The sequence below is a fragment of the Falco punctatus genome (assembly GCF_963210335.1).
Source record: "Falco punctatus genome assembly, chromosome: 5".
Taxonomy (NCBI): domain Eukaryota; kingdom Metazoa; phylum Chordata; class Aves; order Falconiformes; family Falconidae; genus Falco; species Falco punctatus.
Genome location: NC_137584.1, coordinates 78,355,877 through 78,368,278, shown reverse-complemented (window position 1 = coordinate 78,368,278; position 12,402 = coordinate 78,355,877). Strand labels below are relative to the sequence as shown.

General features: G+C 40.9%; 1 protein-coding gene across 1 annotated transcript in view; it reads left to right on the top strand.

Moving 5' to 3' along the window:
* The window catches only part of PTCHD4 (patched domain containing 4), a 52,930-nt gene extending 40,528 nt beyond the window's left edge, over nucleotides 1–12,402 (top strand). The window contains exon 2 of the mRNA XM_080389244.1: nucleotides 1–12,402. This exon is cut by the window's left edge and continues 35,981 nt beyond it. The gene's annotated coding sequence lies outside the window, so the exon portion shown is untranslated.

The window sequence follows — 12,402 nt, the reverse complement described above, 5'->3', positions numbered from 1 at the left end:
TTAGGCTCATTCACAACATTGTCCTTGGCTTTTAGGTCAACAGAGAGCAGGGCTTGACCTCTGAGAGCTCTGAATGACACTAAATTCAAGTTTTGATATTTACAGGCAGTTCAGAGATGCATCTGGGAGGTACTGTGCTACATCCACCAGGCAAAATAATTAGTCTTTCATTGAAATCAGCTTTGCTGCTATCAGCAATGATTTGGCTATTGCTGTAAATTAGGGTTAAAACTGTGATCATAAAAATGCAGTTACACTGGTACATATTTCCCATCCATATTTAGCTGCAGAGATGAGGCAACTTTCTAAATGAAAGGGTATCCATTTCTGTCTATAACATGCTGGAACATTAAAAATCTTCCCCAAATCAATTTGTACAGAGATGGAATACAAATAAGGGTGACTTCATAATTCTTTCTGACAACCTTATAATGGAAAAGCCTCAAAACAAAAAGAGTATAATTGGTAACAACTGACAGCTTGGTAGGATATGATTTTTGTGTACTTCTGTACATTATTATTTTCTCATTTTTCAAGCATTTAATTCACCCCCTGGCATTCAGACATAGGTGGTCCTTCTTTCTTTAAGACTTTATTGGGACATTTAACAACAAGGCTCATAAACAGCACAGTTTTTCCACGGCATCTTGGCCGTCCTGTTATAAATAGCTCATCTCCTTAGCATAAATTTGCACTTATCTTCTCAATTAGACAAGTTTCTATTTTTAATTTTTCTGAGGAATTCCCAGAGGAATAATTCTCTGAAGTTTGCAGAAGTGTAAGGGATCTCCTGCTCATAAAGCCTAACAAGCTGTCCCTTGACAGCTGGTTCCTGTAAATGTGATTCATGTGTTGACTTGCTAAAAATAGTTGTGGCTGAACCAAAATAGAAGTTGTAATGTAACAGAACCCCCCTTGAAATACTACCAAAAGTATAAGCAACCTCCATAAAAGACTAATGACCCAAGGTGGCCAATATCTACAAAAGTCAGGAAATTAGGTAGATTTTTTTAAGAGATACCTAAAGAAGGTGCTCAGCTCCCATTGGGGCTTACTGCTTAGCAGCTTTTAAAAATCTAGCAGAAACATACTTTTATCATTCTAAAGTCTTTGAAAAGCCTGGCTGCAGAGCACCTTTGAGATTGCCTCATTAGTGGAGCACCCCAGACTGAGAGCTTCAAGAAGCCCAGTTTTCAGAGCTTATACTTTCACCGCTTTTGTACCCAGTAAGGGATATCTAATCAAGGACTTAAAAATCCTTAGATATGCTTGAATATCTTGGCCATTTTAGCGTTAATGGGAGAACCCAAAAAATGTGAAATTGCCTAGAAATAAAACGGAAACAGACCAAATTAGTCTGACTGCTTTTGACGAGTGTGTTGCAGAAGGAAATGGGAAGCAATGCCAGTGGAAAATGCATTAATTTTTCAAAATTCATTCCTTTTAATAATGTAAGGTATAGGTTCCACTACTGAGGTAGGTAAAGTCAGCTTAAAGAGGCTTTTTAAAAAATCTTGGTGGAATTCCATTGATGTCTCAGCCCTCTACCTTGACTTAATGGGAAGGAAAAGCTCAGTCCTGTTCCCTAGATCCAGACACAGACCCACTGAAGTCAGTCACATTATGTAGAGCTCTACCCAATCCGACCCACTTCCATGATCAGCTACTCAGAAACAGTAGGTCTGTACTCTGGAAGATAAATCCCAGCAAAAACATTAAACCTGATTACATTGCAGCCTAACTGCTCAAAATGAAAATGCTTTGGCAAATGGGTAGAACATGTCTATGGAAATTGCATGTAAGTGGAGCAAAGGCAAGGGGCATGCAGAGTTGAGAAGGAATTAAATTCTCTTTACAAAAGCCCCTCTTGCGTTAGCTAAAGCAGAGAACCCCTACAAACACAGGGTTTTTAATATTCAGGTAGCAAGGTAGCACATTACCCTCCTCCTCTCTGTTCTGCAGGTGGCCTGCACTGTCCTGACATGTCTCAGGTCATCGGGAATTGTTTCAGAGATCTCACGGATGACATAAAAGCTCCCAGCATGCAGGCATGAACTTTGGATTACACCTTGAAATTACAGAGTCACTTACCTGTGAAGTGAATCACAACCATACTGGCATTTAGAGCATTCCCAAGTTGACAAAGTCTGGGCCTGGGGATTTGGTTTCACTCACTGCAGAATTTGGGATTAGGTGTAAAACTGTGCCCTCATATGATCTGTGCCTCTGACTTCTAAGTTTGTGAGCAATTGGATCTGAATGCTTGACGTCAAAATCTGAAAGCCACATAAAAAAGAACAGAACAAAGAACGTCAAGTCACTGAATACCTTTTAGCTGAGCAAGCCAAGAAATGGAGTAAATTTTTCAGTGACCTGAAACTCAATAAAGTTTAAGCAGAACAAAGCAAAATAGCTTACTTTTTATTAGATAAAGCAAAAGAGAAAAACTAGTTCTACACCAACAGCCACTATCAAGAATATATTTTTCCATCATACACAAAAATATTTGAAAAATGAGGGGACTGTGCAGACCACAGGGACCTCAGAAATCTGACGACACAATAAATACATCGACAGGCTCATCAGGAATGGCAGAGATAAAACTCCTGATGTCGTGTACTGCTCTTGGTTTATGTCCGGATAATATTAGTTTCTTTAAGATCAATAGGAACAAAAGAATTCAAAAGTTCTAGAATGTGTGAAGAGCCAGATCTGATGCTTTGGATGACAGCATATCAGAAATTTCCTTCTTTTTATGTGATCTTAGTAGCTGTGAAAACTGATGGACTGACAGTCCTAGAAACATGATGCCTTGATGTACCCAGAGCAGAGAGAAAGCGTGAAATGCTAGATAATGCAGTATCTAATGCTAGATAAAGAGTGTATTGAAGAGGTGAAGGAAGATACAGTAGATAGCAACAGAATAAGAGGGCATTGTTAGACTACGAATCTTCATGAGCAGCTTCTTGAAGGAGTTGTACAAGTTGTGCTGAGTACACCAAATTATTTTGTCCTGTGAGAGATTATGCCTTTTTGAAAGGTATTCATGTGCTCCTCAGCATGCACATCCCTCTGCTTTTGCACATTGCCCATGGTGCCACATTTGCATGAACTCTTTTGCATGGCTGTAAGCAGAGCCATGTATGAATACTCTGCTTAACTCTGAAACAGAGTTCTCCTGGACAAAGCGGGTTTGCCTTGGTAGCTGTCAAAAACTTTTTTTTTTTTTCTGCAAAGAAGGGTACAGTCATTTATCTGCTGGCAGTGCAAACGTCTCTTGCCCTGAGAGGGGTGTGTAAATGTCTTGCATGTGTATTTGCATAGTCAAGGCCAATCCTTTGTGTAAAGAAGTGCCGAGAGCCAAGTTTTTAATTTATTGCAGGTATGTCTTACATCACATTGCACTCAGCAACACAACCTATGAAGTTTTCTCTGTGCAAAGTTTGAACAAAGATCGCATACTGAATAGCGTGGCCACAGGTGGGAAGACTCTTTGGCTGAGCTGTTGTCAAGGTCTCGAGGCAACAGTGGAGTTTCTGCTCTAGTCAAGGTTCTTAACCATGAGCAGAGCCGATAAGATTTCCCAAATGACATGCAGGAACCTGTCTCCTCCACATCAGCTGAGCGTTAAACCCCATTTGCTGATGATTTTTACTGCATTGCAAGAGTTATTGTACAAATTTTTACCATGTATTGGCCAGGCTCTACAGCCAAACGGCACATCTTGTGAGATGCCAAGGTGGTGTATCTATAAATCCCCTGTAAGAAAGGGGTCACAGGAGCATTGGATCCCAGGTGAATCTTGTTGGTATTATGGGAAAGGCAGCCAGTCAGGATACTGAAACTATCATGCCTAAGAGGAGGCAGCGTGACATGAGAGGGAAATATAGTTTAGTGTCCCAAGGACAAGAACTGAATTCCAGTAAGTTCAACAAACTGCAACAAAATATTGTGAGGCAGAAATATTAAAATGTTGCATCTCATTTCAAACACACTGAAATTTATAGCATTTTATACATTTATAAACATTTATAAACCCGCATCTTTCAGGATTTAAAAACAAAAATAATGATAATAATTACTACATAGTAAATAACAATAGCAATACTAAAATCCAACTGCTCACTCAATTTGTAAGAAAGCAAGTGTTGATAAGACAGCATTTTCCAAAGAATACAAACTGGTTTGTGTTGAATCATTAGTTGTGCAGCAGAGCTCATAAGGCTTTGCTGTCTAGGCTTTCTTGAAACTAATAAAAAAACCCCAAAGACTGCAGCAAGGCAGCTACAACACTGAGGAGGGCAGATGGGTAAGGACACACAGAGTGAGGCAGAAGAAATAATGAGGCAGTGCTGGTAATAGCTGCCCATGAAATCTCCCACACAGTACTACTTCAGTGATGTCGCCCCAGTATTCGTAAAATTGAAGTTAACAGATTTAGAATGGATTTACTTGGGTGGAGAGCAGAGATTCAACCATCACATCTCCCTTTTACTTTCATAATTGTCTTAGGTTTTCTCTTGTGACAAGTGGAATTAGACCATGCTCAACAAAATACTGAAGAAGGAAAAAAAAAAAAAAAAAAAGCAAAAATAAAGGAGCAAGATGCCATTTCTTCTCTGCTTGAAAGCCTGGGCAAGGAGTGGCATGTGTTTTCCCATCTGCACAGAAGTTTTGCTGATTGCTGTGGATCAGAATGTGAGGGAGGAGGGACGTGAGGGATTTTGTTTCAGAACACAGTGTTGTACAGCACAAGCAAGAAAAGTTTCAGTGAAATTTAACATCCCTATTCTTGTTTTCCACTGCAGGGATAAATAATGGGTGAGCAACCTCATGGTTTATTGCCAAATGTAAATAAATGGTTCATTTACTTTGTATATGTATATGTATACATTTAAACAGCTGTTTGTAATCAAATGATAGATTCTACTAGCTCATGACCCAGAGTTTAGCTCATGCTCCGTGAAGATGAAAATTTACAGTATGAATCAGCAAATGATTCTGCTTTCTCAGCACATACATTGCAAAATGTGACATCTCATGCATCATTCAAGCAGAATCATTCAATGCACACCTTAAAGGAGGAACCCCTCATATTCTCTTTCTGTGTTTTCAGCATCTCCTGATATTAATTACCACTGAGCATTAAAATGTCCAGTGTTTCAGGAAAATCATTTAGATTGTACTCTCGCAAGGATAGGGTGTCTAGTCCTTGCTGAGCAGCAGTTTATGAGGCTCTATGCGTGCTTTCATGCCATGGCCATCACTAGAATATATGACCATCAAATGTTTTAAGTCCTGGAAAGCTTATGAGAGGATTAGTTACATGATAGCTTTTAAGACTGGAGTCATTTTGGACACAGACTCCCACTTACTGCTCATTCTGTCATGATTTGTATTCCACTTGGTTGCACTGGGGACCGATCCACAGCCTCCTGAAACCATTGGAAATATTCCTGTTGACTTCAGCAGGTTTTGCATCAGCTGCAGAGAGGACAAGAGTGGGCTATTTCCAAAAATTGTTGGTATTACTTGACTGAAATATAAGTGACCACAACCTTTTATACAGATGTAGATAGACTGAACAGCAATACAAGGACAAATGCTAGCGTAATCCCCAGGGTAATATCATTTCCACTAACCAGTGAGTCCAAATCATTCCCAATATCCATTCAGCTATTGTGGTATTTTCAGGACAAAGAGGAGATAATGTCATGCTTTCTGATCTATTTTATTTTGACCTTTCCTTGTTCTTTTTGAATTTCAGGACATGACTTAGGAAGGGAGACTATGTTGCATTTATTATGTGAAGTTACCTTCTGAACTCAAAACTCTTCAGTTTCATGTTTGAAATTGAACACCAGCACGATGAAGCCCAAAATTCAGTCTCATTAATATCAAAAGTTCCAATCTGTAAGATGTGTCTATCTTACATTTTTTTTAAGTATACAGTACTTTTTGTTATGAAACATTCAGCATTTTGAAACATGTGGAAGAGCTTCAAATGCATCCATGTGTTCAGCCAAACCACCTGCACACCATAATGTTCTTTTGATAGTGATTAGTTAGCAAAAAGAGATCCCAAATTCATTCTATTTTCTTGATGGAATCTCCTACCCAACTGTATTTTCTTAGCTAAGACAAATTCAGCCTCCAGCAAATGATGTGCTTAGGAACCTATGTAGAATTTCAAGGTGGCAATTTCCTGAAAAATGTTAAAATAAGACTTTTCAGTATGTTTGAGCTAAACAACCTCACTGACTTCTGCAGTTAAACTTTGTCTGGCCTTGATCAGAGTTGACAAGTAAACAATGACTGCTTTTAAAACTTGCAACCCAAGAATATTAAGTATGAACCAAGAGTCCAACATGAGAGTTTGGGATTCTTCTGACCAAAATAAGGATATTTTTAGAGCCCATGTTTGGCCAAGAGACAGAAGTAGGCATTTCCTTGGCACAACCCACTGTATCCTAACAAAGGTGAAAAAAATGGGAGAAATGGTTTGTGCCCTAAAAGTACCTACTTCTTTCTGTTGATGAGGAAGGAAGCTTGGGAGGTCTAGTTCAGGCATAGACATTGACATTGGAGAGGTGAGGTGAGGTGAGTAAGTCCTCTAATTCTGAAGGGATTTCTTTGGAGTACGTCTCCTCTGAGGATGGCAGCCAACAGAACAATGGGTACAGCCAAATATTTAGCAAAACTTATTCCCAGGGAGTAGCAGGAAAACTACAAAGGTTAGGATGAGGCACATGGACAGACCTGCCTGAAGCCTAGCAACAAGAAGAGTATTTTGATGAGCGTCAGTGTGCTTTTTGGAACAAGCCTGCTGAGAGTAAAATCTGAGAATGTGTTGACAAATGCACCCCAGAAGAGGTACGGATACGTACAGGGGAATCAGCAATGAAGTGTCTAACAACAAGGACTACATTATTGCTGTATTCACTGCTGATCCTGACCTTGGGGTGACAATAATTAATTATTTTCAGTAGGGATTCCATTAAAATCCAGCCTGAAAGCTGTATATTTATTTGTAGCTTGGGGGGGATGGGGGGTGGGGGCAAAACCACAGAAAATAATGTAGACAGTGTCTAAAAGTTGGTAATTTAACAGTGACTGTTTTAGACAGTGCAATATACTTACTCAGTGTAGTAATAAATTATGTGCAGTTTGCCAAGTAATTTACACAGTCTCTTTTCATGGTTTCAGCTTCAAAATGCTTTAAATAAACTGTGACATTATGTAAATGATTGTGTATTTATTTAACTGTTTCTCTAAGACACTAATCATGCAAGCAAGAAAATACCGGGTATTAAATGGACTATGCAAAATAGACACAAAATCTGAGACTTTAGTCTCTGTTCTATGAATTAGATATGAATGATAAACTGTTCATAATTTTAATGAGAAACATAAGTTAATGTAGATACTGTATATTCATTTTTCACACGAGATTTCATTTCATTGCTCGGACACTTCTTTCCAGAGAAGCAGCTGCTTTGTAAACATACTGTAAACAAAATTTAGGCTTTTTTCTACTACCCTCGCATGTCGGTGCATGGTTCAGTTAAGTAGTGATCATGTCATTTAATGCAGTTTTATAAAAATGTCCAGGTTACAGTCTTGCACCTTTAAGCGAAGTCTTTTCATGCCAGCCTCATGTGAATGGAAGCCCTACGGTGTTCAGCTGGAGAGTCCTGGTTCATAGGCATGCCCACACCCCATAGATAACACACCAGCACTGTATGTAAAATCATAAGCTTTACTGTGTAATCGATTTTAGTGTTTAAAAGCTAATTAATACTTGGATTTTTCTTTTTTAAAAGGCAGTGTTATAATCATTACGTTTGACTGCGTGCTCCCCTGCTGATAGTTGTTTTTGTTGAGGTTAGAACACAAAAATGCCATGTATGGGTTTAGGTCCAAGCCTGCTGCATTGCCACTCCTGCCAGTCAGTCACAGAAAATAATCAATAAATCATCAAATATTAATGTCATCCCTTTGGGTCATAAAAGACTGCAATATACATCTATGATTTAAAAATAAAAATTGATTACTATAGGGGTTTTTGTAGTAGGTAACCTAGTGGGGGGGGAGAGATAATCTGATGAATGCTGTTATTTATTTTAACTTTTATATTAGGTTCATGGAAAAAATACTCTCTCTATAACCTACAAAGATTTATCAGCCTGTGAAATTTTATAATAAAGAAAAGACTGATTTTCTAATTAAAGACTTGTCAAATAAAGAAAATAAGTGTGCATGTATTTTCTGTCTTTGGGGGACAGTCATGTGAAATAAAACAGTTGAGCTGCGTTTGCTAAGTGCTATGACAATGCATTTCATTGCTCTGTGAAGATCCATTTGAACTCTGTGGACTGAAAGTTGTTGTCAATGCATGTGTATTAAACATAGGACAGGGTCGTCTCTCCAGGTTCTTAACCTGGCATTAATTTCAAATTTAGCCTACCGATTTTTAGATGCATGTACTCAAGGTTCTGAAAACAGCAGGGCTGTGCCAGGGGATTATATCAGTGTTCGCACTGATGTATAACAGATTGTCCTATGCTTCTTTCTCTCCACCGACGACCCAGAGAGATAGGGACAAGGTTTCTGACTTACGAGCTTGAATTTTTGCTCTGCGTGAGGTGAGTGAGATGAATGCAAGCTCTGGATTTCCATGAGTGAGGGGAAATTCCTTATTGAGTCCTAGCTAACACACATACACACTACATAAGTTTATATTTTATGGGAAGGACTGCTCAACACCAGCAAGATGGAACGAATGCCCACCAGTTACTAGGTGGCAATAAGGTGTCTGGTATAATCAGATCCTCTTGCATTTAAGCATCCAGGATCCTTTCAGACATTGTGGTGAAGGGGTTTGCTGAATAAATTGTAGCCTTGGGACTTTGGAGTCCTGAGGCTGTTGCTATTAATGAGCAGAAGTTCTTTGTCAGATCTGCAGGAAAAGGGAAAAGATATGGTGCAAGGGCAGATCTCAATAAAATGGAGAAAGGAAATATGAATACTAATTTTTTTCCTCTGCCAACATCCAGACTAAAAGCTGGTGAGGCAGGAGAAATCATGAGGCAGTGCTGGTAATAGCTGCCCATGAAATCTCCCACACAGTACTACTTCAGTGATGTCGCCCCAGTATTGGTAAAATTGGACCTTGATTCCAGCAGACATGATCAGTTAGAAATACAGGATTAGCATACATTGGTTTTCTTTTCACATCTTCTTGGCCACTTCAGAGAGGTACATTAGCTGCACGTGAAAGGTTACATAGAATTGAATAGCAGATTTCTAACCTGCTGAGACATGAAACATGCACAGAAGGATAATGGTATTTTTAACTCTCAATTTCTCCCTTTTCCCTCAACTCAGAAATTCTGGGCTCAGATTTTTCCTCCATTTGAACATGAAAAATCTTCAATTGTCTTGCCATTCCTCCTCAAAGACATTGCACCCATAAGGTAAGAAACATTAAAGTTTTCCCATCACATTGATCAAAATCTATAAGAAAATATCATCTGCCTTCACTGCACGGAAGTAAGGTCATTCACTGTGCAGTACCTTGCTAAGATGTAAATGCTCAACTGAAAAAAAGCCTAAAGAGAGCTTCTCTGGCTCCCCTCCAGGGACTCTTTCACTCATGAACCAGATAATACTTGTGTGTCCAGGTACTAAATGAAGTCAACTGTCAACTCTTTCCTGTAAGTTGCATTAAAACAGGCCTAAATCAACATATTATCTTCTCTCAAATGCCATGGAAATCAAAAAAGCTCAACCTACACTATAAAAACCGTCTTGTCTAAGGCAAAAGCTACTTCCTTACGTTTGTGTATGTTCTTGCCAAAGACAGAAGAACATGAGGTTGCTTGATTAGAACAGGCCTACAACAAAGTTGCATCTAACCACATACTCTGTCTGAAAAAGTGGCCAGGGCAAATATAAGAATATAATAAAATGAATCCATATATGGTAAGTGTTCCTGTGTACACCCTTACAATTTCTACAAGTGTAAGGTTTCTACAGAGAAGATAGTTTCCACCCTCCTGATCCTTTTAGTTATGAACACAAATTCAGATGCCACTTTTACATGGTACCTGATAAATAGTTCTTGTCTAGATCTGTTAGCATCCGTCTCCATGATGCAATATCATTTCCCTGTCCATTCAACGAAAACCAGACCCAGGCTCTTAATTGTTGCAACGTCCTTTTTTGGCTTTGAGACACAGTATTGACCTGCTGCTGTCTATCAGCAGTTTTCTTCTGGGCTCTTGACATCCTTTGGAATGACTCTGCAGAACATCCCAGAAGTCTGAAAAACTACCACACTGTCTCTACTTGGGAAACCATTCCTGGTATGGTCCCCATGAAAAAGATTTATTATTAACTGGAGTGTTGCTGTGCGGAAACACAGGCCTTTCATGCTGAACAACTGGGTACCACTTTCTAGCGCTTACTTAACCTCATCCACCTACTCCCAACCTGCCTATATCAAGCTCTTTTCCCTTGTCCTCATGTCCAGACCATCAGCACCTTGAGAAGGCTTTGTTCTGGATAAGTACAACATTTAGCACAATGGGTGTATGGATTAACGCCATTCCATAAACAGTGCAGTACCAATCACAAGTTGGCCCTTTGACTACAACAGGTGAAAGTACAACATTGTAAATCCATCTGACATCTTTTTAAGTCCGAGCAAAATCTGCCCCCAGGATTTCTTTACCAACAGTAATGTATTCAATTTCTGCATTATAATTGGATCGCTAATATGCTTACCCAACATTGTATCCATTTTAAAACATGAAGCCCCACTAAGTAAAAGCATACAAAATGCCTTAGGGAGGTTTGATACAATGGGCAATAGTAATTTTGAATTCACCACTACAATTTATGATGTCAATAATCTTTAACGTGGTACTGAGTGTGCTATTATGTTACAACAAGCACCACAGGCTGGCCGTTACTCCTGGATATACAACAGATCACACAGATTAGAGCTTCAGATGGTAACGGGGTCAAGAGAGCTGGCTAATATTCAAGCATCACTTCCCTGAAGTTCAATATCAATGCATCCCTATGTGTAAGAAATCAAGCAAAGGCAACAGGAGACTTGCATGGATGAGCAAAAAATTTCTGACAAAACTCGAACAGAAGAAGGAAATTTACAAGATGTGGGAAAAGGGACTGGCCACTTGGGAGGAATATAGAGATGTTGTCATAATATGCAGGGATTCAACAAGGAAGGCTAAGGTCCATTTGGAATTTCATCTGGTGACAGAGGCCAAGGACAACAAGAAGAGCTTCTTCGAGTACATCAGTAGCAAAAGGATGACTAAGGAACATGTGGGCCTATTTCTGAATGAGGTGAGTGCCCTGGTGACGAAGGATACAGAGAATAAGGAGTTACTGAATGTCCCCTTTGCTTCAGTCTTTACTGCTACGGTCGGCCCTCAGGAATCCCAGACCTGGAGGCAAGAGAAGATGTCTGGAGAAAGAAAGACCTTCCCTTGGTGGAGGAGGATCAGGTTAGAGACCATTTAGGCAAACTTGCCACCCACACATCCATGGGCCTCAATGGGATGCACCTGTGAGTGCTGAGGGAGCTGGCAGATGTTACAGCTAAGTCCCTCTCCATCAGCTTTGAAAGGTTATGGAGAACAGCAGGGTGCCTGAGGACTGGAGGAAAGCCAGTGTCACCTCAGCCTTCAAAAAGGCCAAGCAGGAGGACCCAGGAAACTACGGGCCAGTCAGCCTCACCTCCATCCCTGGCGAGGTGATGGAACAGCTCATCCTGGAGGTCATCTCTGAGCATGTGGAGGAAAAGGAGGTTATCAGGAGCAGTCAGCATGGATTCACCAAGGGGAAACCACGCCTGACCAACCTGATAGCCTTCTGTGCTGGAGTGTCTGGCTGGGTAGACAAGGGGAGAGCGGGGGATGTTGTCTCCCTTGACCTCAGCAAGGCTTTTGGCACTGTCTCCCCTGACACCCCCATGGGCAGGCGCAGGCAGTGGGGGGTCGATGGGTGGGCAGTGACCCGGGCTGGGCACTGGCTGATGGCAGAGCTCAGCGGGCTGTGACCAGCGGCACAGGCTGGCTGGAGGCCGGTAGCCAGCGGGGCTCCCCGGGGGTCAGTGATGGGTCGGGTCCTGTTCAACTTATCCATCAGTGCCCGGGACGGAGGGACAGAGGGTGCCCTCAGCAAGGTCGCTGGTGATACCAGCCTGGGAGCAGCGGCTGATTCCCCAGAGGCTGCGCTGCCCTTCAGCCAGACCTGGGCAGGCTGGAGAGCTGGTGGGGAGGGACCTCATGGGGTTCAGCACAGGCATGTGCAGGGTCCTGCCCCTGGGGAGGGACAGCCCCACGCACCAGCACAGCCTGGGGCTGACCT